Source organism: Piliocolobus tephrosceles, chromosome 19 (assembly GCF_002776525.5).
Source record: "Piliocolobus tephrosceles isolate RC106 chromosome 19, ASM277652v3, whole genome shotgun sequence".
NCBI lineage: Eukaryota > Metazoa > Chordata > Mammalia > Primates > Cercopithecidae > Piliocolobus > Piliocolobus tephrosceles.
The window spans coordinates 29,133,553-29,147,088 of NC_045452.1; the positions used below are offsets into that span (position 1 = coordinate 29,133,553).

At 57.4% G+C, this 13,536-nt stretch overlaps 1 protein-coding gene across 1 annotated transcript in view; it reads left to right on the top strand.

Annotated features, from left to right (window-relative positions):
* Window positions 1-13,536, top strand: part of TBC1D22A (TBC1 domain family member 22A) — a 509,073-nt gene that overhangs the window by 484,561 nt on the left and 10,976 nt on the right.

Below are 13,536 nucleotides of genomic sequence, written 5' to 3' on the forward strand. Positions count from 1 at the left end.
CCCTTCATGCAGGTTCTGGGGGGCCACAGCTTCCCATGTGGCCCTTCATGCAGGCTGTGTGGGTGAGTGGGCGAGTAGGTGGAGATAAGGGAGAGTAAGTGTGGGAGTGGAGGAAGGAAGCTGGCATTTGTCACTGGCCGCCGAGTGATTGGTGCCCCTCGCTGGTCCAGTCCCCTGGGACTGGGGTCACATGGCTCGGGGTCCCCTCGGGAGCTGCAGGCAGGGCTGGACCGCAGATGTGTCTGTGGTACGTTGTGGTTGGGGGACAGGCTCTGCTGGCCTGTGGAGGTGAGCTCACGGCCCAGCGGCAGCAGGAATGGACGCTCGCATCTGCTCCGTGGCATCCCGTGCGGCCTCCATGTATTTCCCTCAAATGGCTTTCAAAACCTTCTAAAAATAGGAGCTTAATGAGACATTTAGCAAAATGCCACACAGTATTTATCCCTGGGCTTGGCTGCATTGTTAGTTCTTCAGAAGAAAAAGCTCTCCCGTGTACATAGCGTGCCGCCCCCACGGGCACAGGCCAGGCTGGCTGCCGAGAAGGCTGGAGGAGGCGGGCAGGACAGAGTTGTGGCGGGCCCGCTCCCTGCCCAGGTGGGCAGCTTTGTGGAGACTGGGGGGGAAGAGACATGACTGAGGCCGCCAACCCTGTCCCAGGAGCTCACAGAGGCTGGAAGGAGGCAGAGCCGGCAGGGCTGCAGGAGGTAGCCGCAGTGGAGAGTCAGGGAGGAAGGTTCTGGAAGGAGGGCTGGCAGTGGGGCCGAGGTGGCTGAGGCTCTCGGGCTTTTAGAGGCTTGTTCTTTGGAGGATGTGATGACCTCCTGGGACGGTTTCCTGATGACGTGACTTACTCATTGTGGACTGGGGTGATTGTCACCTCCAACTTAATGGGAGGCCTCAGGCCCTTTGGCCCAGCCCTCACCTCTGGTCTCTCTGGGGTATGAATCCCCTCCAGAGCCTCAGATGAGTCCCTTCAGAGAGGAGGGGCCTCCTCTCCCATAGCAGAAACCAAACCCTACAGCACTGACTCCTCAGGGGCAGTGGGGCGGGGCCTGTGCACCAGGAGCAGATGGGCCACAGGCCGGGATTAGCCTCTCTGGTCTCACTGTTCTTGTCTATAAAATGGGTGGACTATGTTCCTCCAAGCCTGTTAGAATCCATGAGGAAAGGGTAAGGAAGGGCCCCATACGGCATGGGGCACAGTCACTGGTGCGCTGTAAACGCCCCTGAGATCAGTGGCAGCCACGGTCCTGGGCACCGCCACACCCATTCAGGCAGAGCGGGAAACAGATATCACCAAACACGAGTCAGATTTGGAGGGCACTGGGGAGTGGGCGGCCCTCCTGGCTGTACTCACAGTGGAGTGGCGAGGGCTCCAGGCAGCTTTGAGCCTGCCTGTGAGTCCCCGAGTTCATCTTTTGGACACTCAAAAGTCAGTAAACACGCGACCTAAGACTCACCGTGTGCACTTCCATCTCTGCTCCGGGGACATCCCACTTCCATCCAGAGCACCTGAGGCGGTCTGGGTGGCTGGGCTTGCTGGGTGGCACAGGCGTCCCTGTGCCACGGTGCTTCTGCTGAGCCGCCTCTGCAGGTGGGTGCCTGGGCCTTCTCGCCAAGCTGACTGCTCATTGACTTGCCTACCTGTGGGCCACAAGCACGTGTGCCACGGCTCCACAAGAGCCTGGCACGGGCTAGGGAGCTGCAGCGCCAGCTCAAGGCCAGTACGCGGTCTCGCCAGCCCCCTTCTGAGAAGGCCAGGCCCTTCTCTGTGCGTCACCAGGTGCCCCACTCCCACCCCCAGCATCGTCCCCTGCACCCACAGGGCTCCCGTTCATGTGACCCTCCCTTGGGACCAGATAGCTGGAGACCAGCCTCCGCCCCTACCCCCCTGCTGAGCGGTGGTGCCATTCTCTTCCTTGCATGGGAACTCTGTGGCCCTCACGTGGCGTGCATGTGGCTCTGTGGCTGGCACAGAGGCCTTGTGCTTCTGCCTGAGGCACCTGGCGTAACCAGCGGCCTTGCTCTTCCTGCCGTGATGCTGGGGCCGTGGGGTCTCAAGAGAGGACGTGGGATCCGCTGTGGCCCCTCAGCCTCTGAGGGGCCTGTGAGCAGTGTGGGGAGCAACCTGCTCCACTTAAAGGAAAGGGACCCAGGCCTGCTGGATTCGCGCAGATTCCTGCGAGCCTGGCTGTGCGGGCCCAGAGCCTCACCAGGCGATTGATCTGAACACACTTTTAAACACTGCATGGTGTGGGGTTCTGTGTGACACTCGGCGCCCACCCATGTACTCTCCACCTTCCCTGGTGAGGCAGGCCAGCAGCTTCCCAGCGCACTCAGGCAGAGCTGACCTTTCCAGATCGCAGCCCCACTGCATGCCTTCCTCCTGCCCTCCCAGGCAGCAGAAAAATCAATGTGACAACGCAGACTTGAACAACTCGGGAAATTGAATAATTTTCACAATGTATATTACGAGGAAAAAGATCATTTTGCTAGTGAATCTATGAAATCAACTTGTTGAAAGTCAATATTGCCACATGTTTAAAGGTAGTCTTGGAGGCTTGGTCCATGGCTGGGAGAAGCTCTGGTACCTGGGCTCCCTCGTGGCCCCTCTCCAGGGGGCCTCCCCGGGGATCCTGAGCGCTGGGCTGTGCTGGCTGCTGAGCCAGGGCTTCTTCCAGTGGGGCTCGGGGAGGTCCAATGAGTCAGTTCTCCTGAAGGTCTTTCAGACCTGTGTGGTCACCAGTGACCTTACTCTTCTGGCAGCCCTGTGTCCACCCTGGGGTTGAAGAAGACCCCTGGGAACGGAGGGCATACAGCCACCATGCCGGCCTGTGGGGAAGGAGCAGCGTCACCCAGGGGAGGATCCCTTCGTGGTGTGGACGTGGCAGTGCGGCCTGGTGACCTGCGCGTTCCAAGCTGATGGGACCAGCAGTGTCACCTCTGGGGTCTCAGCTCCCGAAGATAGGAAGGCCCACTGCAGAGGGCCTTGTGCATAGGAGCGTGTGCGGCTGTGGTCCAGGCCTTACTCTGCTGGTGGCAGCCCATGTGAGGGTTCCTCTGGGCCGTCGGCCCGCCTGGACCTCACCCACTCTCCTGCGTGGATCTGACTAGAACCCGGTCCTAGGGCTCCATGGTTCTCTTTTTATTCCAAAGACCTGTCTCTTCCTGGCTAAGTGCTCTGAGATAAATTGTCACTAATGTTGGGAAGCAGACCTCTTTGTCCTCAGGTCGAGTTGACCAGTATGAGGTTATCTCTCAGTCATGTGTTCAAAACAGTGGGTTCACAATCCAGACTGGGTCAGCGCGGCGGATTCCCCTTCCCTGGGTGAGAAACCACCGCAGCCTCCCACAGGGACCCCACCCTGGGCCCTGGGGGCACCGTGCCGGATCAGCGCAAGCTCAGGGTCCCAGGCCGAGGTGGGTTCCTCCCCTGCTTCTGGCTGGCGGGCATCGGTGGCCAGTCATGGCGTCTCAGCTGCTCCCCCTTCCATGGGATGGTGACCCCTCAGCCCAGGGGCACATTCACGAGAGAGTTTCTGGCTGGCCACGACCCCCCACATAGCTGGTCCTCATGAGGCTCTCGCAGTTGCGCTGTCTGTTGCTTTTGAGTCCCAGAGCCACACTTAGTGGCCACTCTTGGTGGCTCTCCTTGCTTATGAGATAGAACTAGTATTTACTGTATGTGCTTGGCCCATTTGTATTTATCATCTCATTTAACTCTCATGGTGAGAAAGGTGGCATTTTCCCATTTTACAGGCCAGGGCACGGGGCCTCTGAGAGACAGTGTTGGCCGCAGCTGCACAGCACGGCAGGGACGGGGTCCAGATATCTCTGACCCTTCAGGGCAGACGTAGGATGCCAGGGTGGGTCACGGGAAGCTTGCTGGAAGCAAGACACCCTGAGAGCTGTGGGAGAAAAGCACCCAGGCTAATTGGAAGTAGGATTGACTGAATAAGACAAGAAAAGGAAAAAAAATCACAGCCCATTTCATTCTGATATTAAAGGAGGTCTGAGGCAGGCAGTTCCGGGCTGGAACGGCAACCTCAGTGCTTTCAGAAACCCAGTTTCCTGTCTTTCTTCTCTGCTGTCTGTGGCTTCCATTCTCAGAGGCACCTCGTGGCCTGAGATGGCTGCTGAAACTCCAGCCATCGCATCCATAGTCCAGCCTGGCAGCAGCAGGATAAAAGGCACCTTTCCCTGCCAAGACAGCTACCTCTATACGCTTTTCCTGAATTCCACCCACTACTTCCAAATGCACCTCACGTGCATGAACTCAGTCATGTGGCCATATCTGACTTCAAGGGAGCCTAGGAAATGCAGTATTTTAGCAAGGCTTGTGTCTTCGTGAAGAAAATTAAAGTTCTGTTCCTAAAGGCAGGGAGAGAGTGGCTGAATGGCTGTTGAGTGGTGCCTGGCAGCCCCTGCCATGGTGCTCCAGGGAGAGGAGACAGCATGGGTGGTGACCCAGGGGCCAGGAGAGCCTGTAGGCAGAACGCGTGAGAGAAGGGGGCCCAGTCTGCCTGGGGGTGGTGGGTTCTGGGGGAAAGAGGTAGGGAGGTGGTCATGCAGGTGGACGGGCAAGGGAAAAGGGAGGAGCTGTGGCCATCATCCAAGCGAGAGATGACAGATACCACCCCCCAGGAGTGAGCCAGGAAGCAGGTGCGTTTGCAGGGCGCCTAGGAGGTGTGCCTAAACCCACAGGGTATGGTGATAGATTGAAATGGCGGGGGGCGGGGGCACAGGGCAGGGTCAGAGAAGGAGGAGAAAGAAACTGGGGACAATGTCTGCATTTGTTTATCGGGTGACTGGCCGAGTGCTGTCGCCAGAGATCAAGGGAAGACCCACAAGGGCAAGGGCAGCTTGACAGGGGCGACGATGAGTCCTGTGTGGAGGCGGGGAGTGGACAGAGCCTGTGGGAGGTCGGGGGACACTGGACTGGCCTATGGATCTGAAGGTCGGCAGAAGTCACCCTTGGGCATGGGAGGGTGGGCAGAGTAGGAGGAGATGTGGGTAGCTGTGACTGCGAGTGGATGAGAAGGGCCGGGAAGAGGGTGTGTGGCTGGCGGGAGCAGAGGAGCTCTGGGGCCTCCTGGGCCCCCAGCACTGCCTCCAGGCTGTGACTTCTTCCCCCTCCCGTTGAGGAACAGACAGGTCCCCGGAACACATCAGTCCCCTGTGCTCCTGTCATCCCCCCCTCCAGCCCACCTCCTCACACTCTGCGCTTTTGAGAGCTGTTCCTAGTGTCCTGGTGTGGCCCTGCCATGCGCTGAGCAATTCTGGGCCATGAGTGACCTGCCTCATCCTCTGAGCTCTGTGTCTTGACATTTGGCTTGGTTTCATCTCGAATGACCGTAGCTGCAGCCTTTACTTGTCACATGCAGGACACTGTCATGGCCTGGAAATGCCCCACCTCTGAAATTATGACTCTTTGACCACAGCTTTCCCCCTTCCTTAAACCTCAGGCCCTAGTATGGGCCTGGCAATGGGCAGACACTGTCTCTCCCAGCCCCAAACTCAACAGGGTGCCAGGCTGCTCCCCAAAGCCCTCAGGAGGCTGGGGGACCCCAGTGGTGCCTGTCCTGTCAGCCTACCCTGGAGCCGGTAGCAGTTGCCTTTACCAGGCAGTGTGCCCAGAACTGTCTGACTTCAGACTGCAGCCCTGTTAGGCAGGGAGTGATGGCGGCTGCTCTGGGACACATGCCCAAGGTCCGGGATGCCAGAAACACAGCCCACGCGGCCGCTCTTCCCCTCCCCACTCTCAGCGGCCCACTCCTCATGATTTCTGCTTTAGGAGCAGAAGCCGCCTGACAAACCCGGCCTTTTCACTCGGGATTGCTGTGGGAAGAGCCTCTCTGCTGCCCTGTAGATAGGCACCGGACCAAGGGTGCCGCCTCTGGAAGTGGGCGTCCTTCCCCGCTGCCCGCTGGGCGTTTCCTGAGTGGCGCCTCCAGGGATAATGTGGCCACAGCATCGTGGCCCCAAATACCACAAGACAGAAAGTCTTCACGGATTGAAACAAATGAAGGGCTGTGCCAGGATGTGCAGTGTCCTCTGTGTGTTGATCAGAAGTCTCAGCCGTGTGCCCAGGGATGAAATGGAAGGGCAGTGTGATGGGGACGCTCCATGCCGAGCCCATGTTTTCAGCACTGTAAGGTGCTTTTCTCTTTAGAACTCCTTTTTTGGAAAAAAGAAAAAATGAATTACAAGCACAGTATACATCCCTGTGCCATGAAAGACTCCTCACAAGGTGGATGTATTGAGGTGTCACCTTCCCAGGGCTGTCTCCTGGCGGGCTGGCCAGCTCCAGCAGCTGCCACCCTGTCCCGGCTGGCTGTCACTGTCTTTCTATTTTTAGCCCTGGTTTGGTCCAGAACTTGACAAGATTTTCAAACTAGTAACTGGATTGTCAAAGCAGCTGTCAGAGCCTGTGCTCCGGGCTCCCAGGATAGTCTGGGAGGGGGAGAGGGAGAGGGAGAGAGGCAGGAGCCGTCCTGGGGATTCCCGGCCACTGTGGACCAGCGACCACGTTGGGCAAATGGTGGCATTGTCACTGACACAACTCAAAGGCATTAGGGCCGGAGAGGACACGTGACACTTGACATCGCAGCACCCTGCCCACGTCAGCAAAGGAAGCCCCTTTTCCCCACACCACGGCCATTCTCCCGCAGGCTCCTGCGTTCACAAGACAGAGGATGGGCTGGGGCCAGCACAGACCCCCACCCTGCACACACCAGCAAAGGAAGCCCCTCTTTTCGGTCACCACGGCCATTCTCCCACGGGCTCCTGTGCTCACAAGACAGAGGATGGGCTGGGGCCAGCACAGACCCCCACCTGAGTGCCCACCCTCAGGGGCAGTGGTGCGGACAGGCGTAGCCTGACCTTTCTCTGCAGAGCTACCTTCTTGTCTTCTGTGTATCAGGTAGTATTCTGTATTCTTTGATCTTCTAGTTAAAAGGGCATTGAGTGTGATAGAAAGGCTAAAAATAAGGCAAATAAGGATGAACTTTTCACAGGCAATTTTCCTACCAGGACCTCTGTGGCCCTCCTACGTCTATAGAGTGCACCCAGCGTCGTGTTACGTGTGACACTGGGTTCATCACTTAGCCCCTCCCCCTGCTGGCGAGCCCCCTCCCCAGATGGAGTTTCCTGTCCTCCCAGATGGCCGAAGCCAGGGCTGCTTATCTCTTGGAGAAGCTGGTCAGTGTTGACCGCCCACAGAAAACCCATACCCCACGCACACACTCGGCGTGCGGTTTCAGAGGCTGTGTGGAAGGTGACAGGTAGTGTCTGGGCTGGGACCAGTCAGAGCCTAGACTATCCGACAGCAGACCAGGCTCCTGGCTTCTACATGAAGATGTCATTCTAAGTTTTAGGGCCAAGTAGGGACACATTTAATGGGGACAGTCCCTGTAACCCTCTCCGAGAGACAGGGTTGTATGATGGTCAGGTCCAGTGGCTCAGGAGGGCAGCCCTGCTGGTGGGGGAGGCGGCAGCCCTGCCATGGGCCGGCTGCTTGACCCTGAGCTGTCACTAGGCTTCTTGAGCAGCTGTCTTCTCCCTCGGACATGGCAGGTATGGAGGACACCTCAGAGTTGTCAGATCCATGCGTAGCTTGAGGCTGGCTGGAGTGAACACCAGGATGGGCAGCCTCTTTGAGGCGACCAGAGGAGGGACCTGGGGCAGTTGGGGAGGTGAGGGTGGGCTTGAGGCTGTTAGAACTCCCCTCCCTGCCTTCCTCCTGTCCCCTCCTGGGGGTGTCCCTTTCTCCCCTCACAGCGCAGTCCCCTGTGCCAGGCTGGGTTGCACTGTCACCCGATGGATCCGTGTGAGTGCACTTGCCTGCCTGGACACCCGGCAGCCCTCCCCTTTTCTGGCCCCCCAGCTGCTATCCGGGAGCCACTGCTGCCCGCACCAGCCACCCGATGCTCAGCAGGGTCTGCGTGCTGCACCCATCTGCCCTCTCCTTCCCGTCGTCCTGGACACAGCCCCATGGTCTTAAGTCCTGTGAACCCTGGAGGCTTCCAGGGCACCGGCTGCTTGTGCATCAGTGTGGGCTGCACCCGGTACCATCCCTAGCCAGAGGGGCAGATGTCAGCACTGGGTCCTGTGGAGGGGCAGTGGCCAGGCACTGGGTGCCCCCGGCGTGCGGGCAATGCAGGATGCAGAGGGGCCGTCTCGGGGTGCCGGGCGCCTCCTGTGGGGCGATTTGTCTCCTTGCAGCACTCCTGTGTGAATTATTTCAGCACCTGGGAGAGCAGCACGCGGCATAACCGTGGCACAAGTGCTGTGGTCTGCAGCTCCTCCCAACTGGAGAGAGAAACCACTCCAGGCGTGTGGAAGCCCGGCGGGACAGAGCTGCGCTGTTCTGCACCTCTCAGACGCTTTTCTGATCTCTTTTTGGGGTTCGTGATTCAAGTTCGTGACTGCAGACTCTGACACCACACACATTATCTTCTGATTATTTGGCGGCTTGAAACGTGTGTGTGTGTGGTGTGTGCACGTGTCCATCTAGATGAACTGAAGCTGTGGCTGGGGCCAGCTGTAGGTGTCCTTGCTGCTGCATGGGCCAGGATGTGGTTCTCCCACGTTGCTTACCCATTCTGTGCCTGGCCTCGCAGGATGGCGGGTGCGCTGTGGTGGCCCTTCCCACGTGTGCGTCCCACAGCTCCCCACTTCAGAGCCGTCGTGAGCCCTGTGTGGCCGTGTGGTTGCCCTTTCTGGTTCTGGTTCCACAGCTCGCTGACCCTCGCTCCGAGTCTGCTGGTGAGGCGGTGTGGCTCAGCTCCCAGCCTCACCTTCCCTTCCCGAGGACTGGGTAGGGCCAGTGCCCAGATGGTGGTGCAGGACCGTGGACATCTGTCAGGAGGCCCAGCTGTTAGTTGGGGGCATCTCTACAAGTCACACGCCCTCCAAGCCCTCATTCTTTCTTTACTGAGACGCCAGTTCCCCGTGTCATGCTGGGTGTGAGGCAGGGGTAACTGGGGGACTCTAGGCAGGTGCTTGGTGGCTGGATGGGTGCCGCGGCTCTTAACTGGGTCTTCCCTGCGCTGCCCATCACCCTCCAGCCAGCAGGTGTGCCTCGGCTTCCTCTCCGTCCATTCCTGCACCCCACCCCCACATCTGTGAGGCTGCGTCTCACCCAGCACCACGGCCTTCCCAGGACACCGCAGCTCCGGGAGTCAGGCTGAGGCTCTGGCTTGGGTAGGTTCTGCACCCAGCCCCTCCCTGACCTGGTGTCCAGTATGGCCTCGACCAGTGCTCAGTGTTTGCGTGCTTCTGTGGTTGACATCCTGGAAACTTAGCAGAATCAGCTCTGTGTGACCCAGACGCTTAAGCCCATTGAGAGCTGCAACAACAAAGTGCTTAAGAAAGTCCCAGGTAGAGGAGTTTGTAAAGGAAGGATTGTTTAGCACTCTCATTCGTGTTGGATGAGAGCGGAGCCCTTCTTCTTAGGAACACAAAATAGGAAGAAAGGGGAGAGGAGAGGCAGAGAGAGGCAGCAGCCCTGTGTCGGGGGCAGCGCCCCCGCCATCTGAAAAAGAGGCCCTCGGCTGCTCAGCCCTGACAGGTTCTTCACCCATGGATCGCAGACCACCCTCTGCACAGCCCCATGGGCAGGCTGTGCCCTCCCTCCCAGTCCTGTGTGTGGGAGAAGGGCCGGGAGCTCAGCTGCTGGACCCAGCATGGGGCCTCTGCTGCGTCCTGCTCGGGACCCCCTGCAAAGGACACACCACACAGCTCTGGTTTCCTCGGCCAGGTGGCCCGTCCTGTGGAAGGAACAGGGCAGTGGAGCCTCACATCCCAGGAAGATAGCACCACTGGTGTCACCCTCCTGCCTCAGCCAGGAGCACCTGCACAGGGCCCTGCGGCCACCAGCCAGGGCAGGACCTGCGTCCAGAAAGGAGGCAAGGCAGGCGCGGGCCCCCTCGCCAGGCCACACACACACACACACCACAGTTACCACATAAATACACATCACACGCACTCACCATGTATACACACACCATGTATACACAGATACCACACATACAGACGCACAACACACGCCATGTATACACACAGACAACACATACGCTCACCATGTATACATACACACAACACAGTTATCACGTACACACATTACACACACCATGTATACAAATACATACACACACCATTTATACACACACCGTATACACACACACACCATGTATACACACAGACACCACACACAAAACACACTCACCATGTATACACACAGACAATACACACCATGTATACACACACACCCCACACGTACACCACACACACCATGTATACACACACACACTCATGTACACACACACCACACCATGTATTCACACACAGCACACACACTCATGTATACACACAGACACTACACACACACTCCACACGCACCACACTCTCACCATGTATACACAGACACCATACAAACACACAGCATGTATACACACAGTCAACACACACACGCCATGTGTACACACGGACACCACATACACACCACATACACAAACACCACATACACACATTTATACACACAGCACACACACCATGTATACTCACATTACACACACATACCACACACCATGTATACGCACAGGCACTACACACACATCCCACACACACACACCACACACTCACCATGTATACACACACTGCACACCACACACACACACAGACACCTCATGCACCACACACCACATATACACATGCACGCTACACAAACACTACACACACACCACTTACCATATATATACAGTACACACACATGCACCACACAGCACAGACACGACATCCTCATCACATAGTGCGCTCACCATACATATACACACCCTCCACACCACACACACACGCCACACACGTGTCACATACCCAGCACACATACAAACCATACGGATGACACACACACACCCGCACACCATATACACACATGCGTGTGTCACACCACACACACAGGACTTGCATGCCCTCAGCATACAGGGCGGGGAAGGGCAAGGGAGGCCAGGCTGCCCAACCCCTTGCTGGGATTCCCCGCCGTTCTTCCCCTTCACACAGCCTGGGTTGTGCTTCCTGCACAGACACTCAGTGCTGGGAGTAGGGTGTGGACAGGATGTGCACACTGCCTGACCGAGGAGCCAGTGTGGGGCGGAGCTGGAGCACGTGGTCAGGATACAGCATGGGTGCCCGGCAGGGTTCTCAGGTTCTGTGTGAGGGGCCCTCCCTTGCCACTCACTGGGGATCCAGGGCCAGGCCCTGCCGTCCTCCTGGAATCACGTGGGCCCTTCATCCTACCTGCCTGGGAGAAGGGAACGTCCTGGTCCTGGTCAACAGGTAGAGGTCTCCACGGGGCTGCTGGGAGCTGATGCGGCTGCAGCCCCAAGCACAGGGCCAGGGCGTCCTGCAGGCCACGTGGACACCTGGGTCCCGGGGCAGTGGGAGGTCTCCCAGGCCTGTGCCTCCCTGGCCCAGTCCTCTCTACCTCCCCCGGGACCACATGCTGGATTGACTGTGAAAATACAGGGGTCTTCACTGGAGCCGTGCTGTGACTCACTATTTCAAATGTCTGAAATCTGAATCTTTGAATCATTTACATGTTGACCTGTTCTCTCACTAATTTTTAAGTGTCCCTACCCCTGACATGACCAAGCCACGGGGACTGAGATGGCAAAGGGAAGATGTATCCCATGGGAAAATCATAAAAATGGGCAGGAGATCCCAGGCGGGGTAGTCCCTGGCACCCCATGGCCTCCCCGCCGACCCTCCCCTTCAGGACCCGCATTCGCTGTGGAGCCCAGCAAGCCCCAGGAGCCTCCTAGCCAGTCTTCACACTCTCCTGCGGTTTAGGAGGGACCCCATGGGGGCCTTGGCTGCTCCCTGGGCCTTTCTCGATTCTAGAAAACCTGAGGTTTCCGGGGTCCTGGAAAGAAGGGGTCGATCCACCTGCCACAGCACATGCTGGTCAGGCCCCGCCTCCCAGCTGGCCTTGGGGACACCAGGTGACCGTGGAGGTGTGTCTGGCCCTGCTGGGGAGGGGGCACTGCCAAGAGAAACCTCTGGAAGAAGATGGTGCCTGGATTGTCTTTTAGAAATTAAAATTGTGTTTTCAATACATGCCCTTATGAAAAAAAAAAAGGAAAACAGAAATTGAAAGCTGAGAACTGGAGGACAGCTGTTTCCCTCCGAGGCCGGCAGCTGTGGGGGACGGTCCGTCTCCTGCCCAACCTGCTGCCGTGCATCTCTTGGTATAGAGGGCACTGGGCTTCCCACCTGACTGCCACCCTCTGCCCCTCAGCAACCTCTACACTCACAGGAGTTGCCAGCATCGTTATGTTTTCTTCAACCACGTATTTTTTTAACTGCTAAATAAATAAACATCTCATTACATGGATAGACCAAAATTGCCTTCAACACACTAGCAGAGTTGGCCTATTTTCCCCCTCACCTTTTACGGTGAAAAAGTTTAACATACAGAGAGGCAGAAAGCATCATTCCGGGACAACCACCTAGCTTTAACAGCTGGTAGCATTTGCTGTGTTTGCACGAGTGACCTGGAGCAAGGGGCTGAGTGTCTCGTCTTGGGTACACACCTCGAAATGAGTGACAGAGGTAGCCAGGCGGCTCCTGGGAAAGCCGTTCTGCGCAAGTGTGTGCCGTGGGCTTGTGGACCCCACAGTGTGAGCTTGGGCCCTCTAGCGTCAGCGAAGACCCAGAGGCTCTTCGAGCATCCTCGGCTGTTCCCCAGATGTCCCTGGGGATGACTGAGCCAGCCCCAGAGTGGCCTGCTGGTGCTTTTGCGTTTTTCGGGGTGGCAGCAAACCCTGCCTTGTGGCACCGCTGAGCATCTTTGCACTGTGTAAGGATCGCAGGGCCTCCTCGCTCTGGACACCACTTCTGTTCCTGTATTTTGCCCATTGCTTTAAGGATTTTGATCTGTTTATCTCTTTCCATACTAATGCCAGCATTTCCTTCTTTCTGATAAAAATGACAAGTGTTTCTTCCTTTTTTTATTTGTCTGTTGCCTTTATGTATATATAAATATATGAGAGATACCATGTATTAGTTTTCATTCGAAGGGTTTGTTTTTTGTTTTGAGGTTTTGTGTATTGAACTTATCCGCCTTGTATTCCTCCCGGACTGGGAGTCTTAGTCAGCAAGGCTTTCCCGCCTCTGAGGGTGAAGGACTCAGCACGTGTCACCTGGGGCTCTCGTGTTTTCACTTTGCATGTCCAATCTCAGGCCCACGTGGCGTTGACTGAGGCCCCCGTGGAGTTGCCCTGGCGTGTGGTGTGAGGGGACAGGCGATTTTCACTTCTCCGGCACCCTTGACCAAGCCTCCTGCATAGCCCAGGGGCATGTAGCCATTGGCCTGGGCGGCTTCGAGGCTTTCTTTCTTCCTTTGGCTGTGAACAACAGTGCACACATGAGCACCTTTCTGCATTCACCTTCCCCCAAGCCTCGAGATTGTCCTCCAGGCAGAGTTGGAGGAGTGGGACCGCGGACCCGGTGCGGGGAGAGTCGCGGGGGTGGGACCGC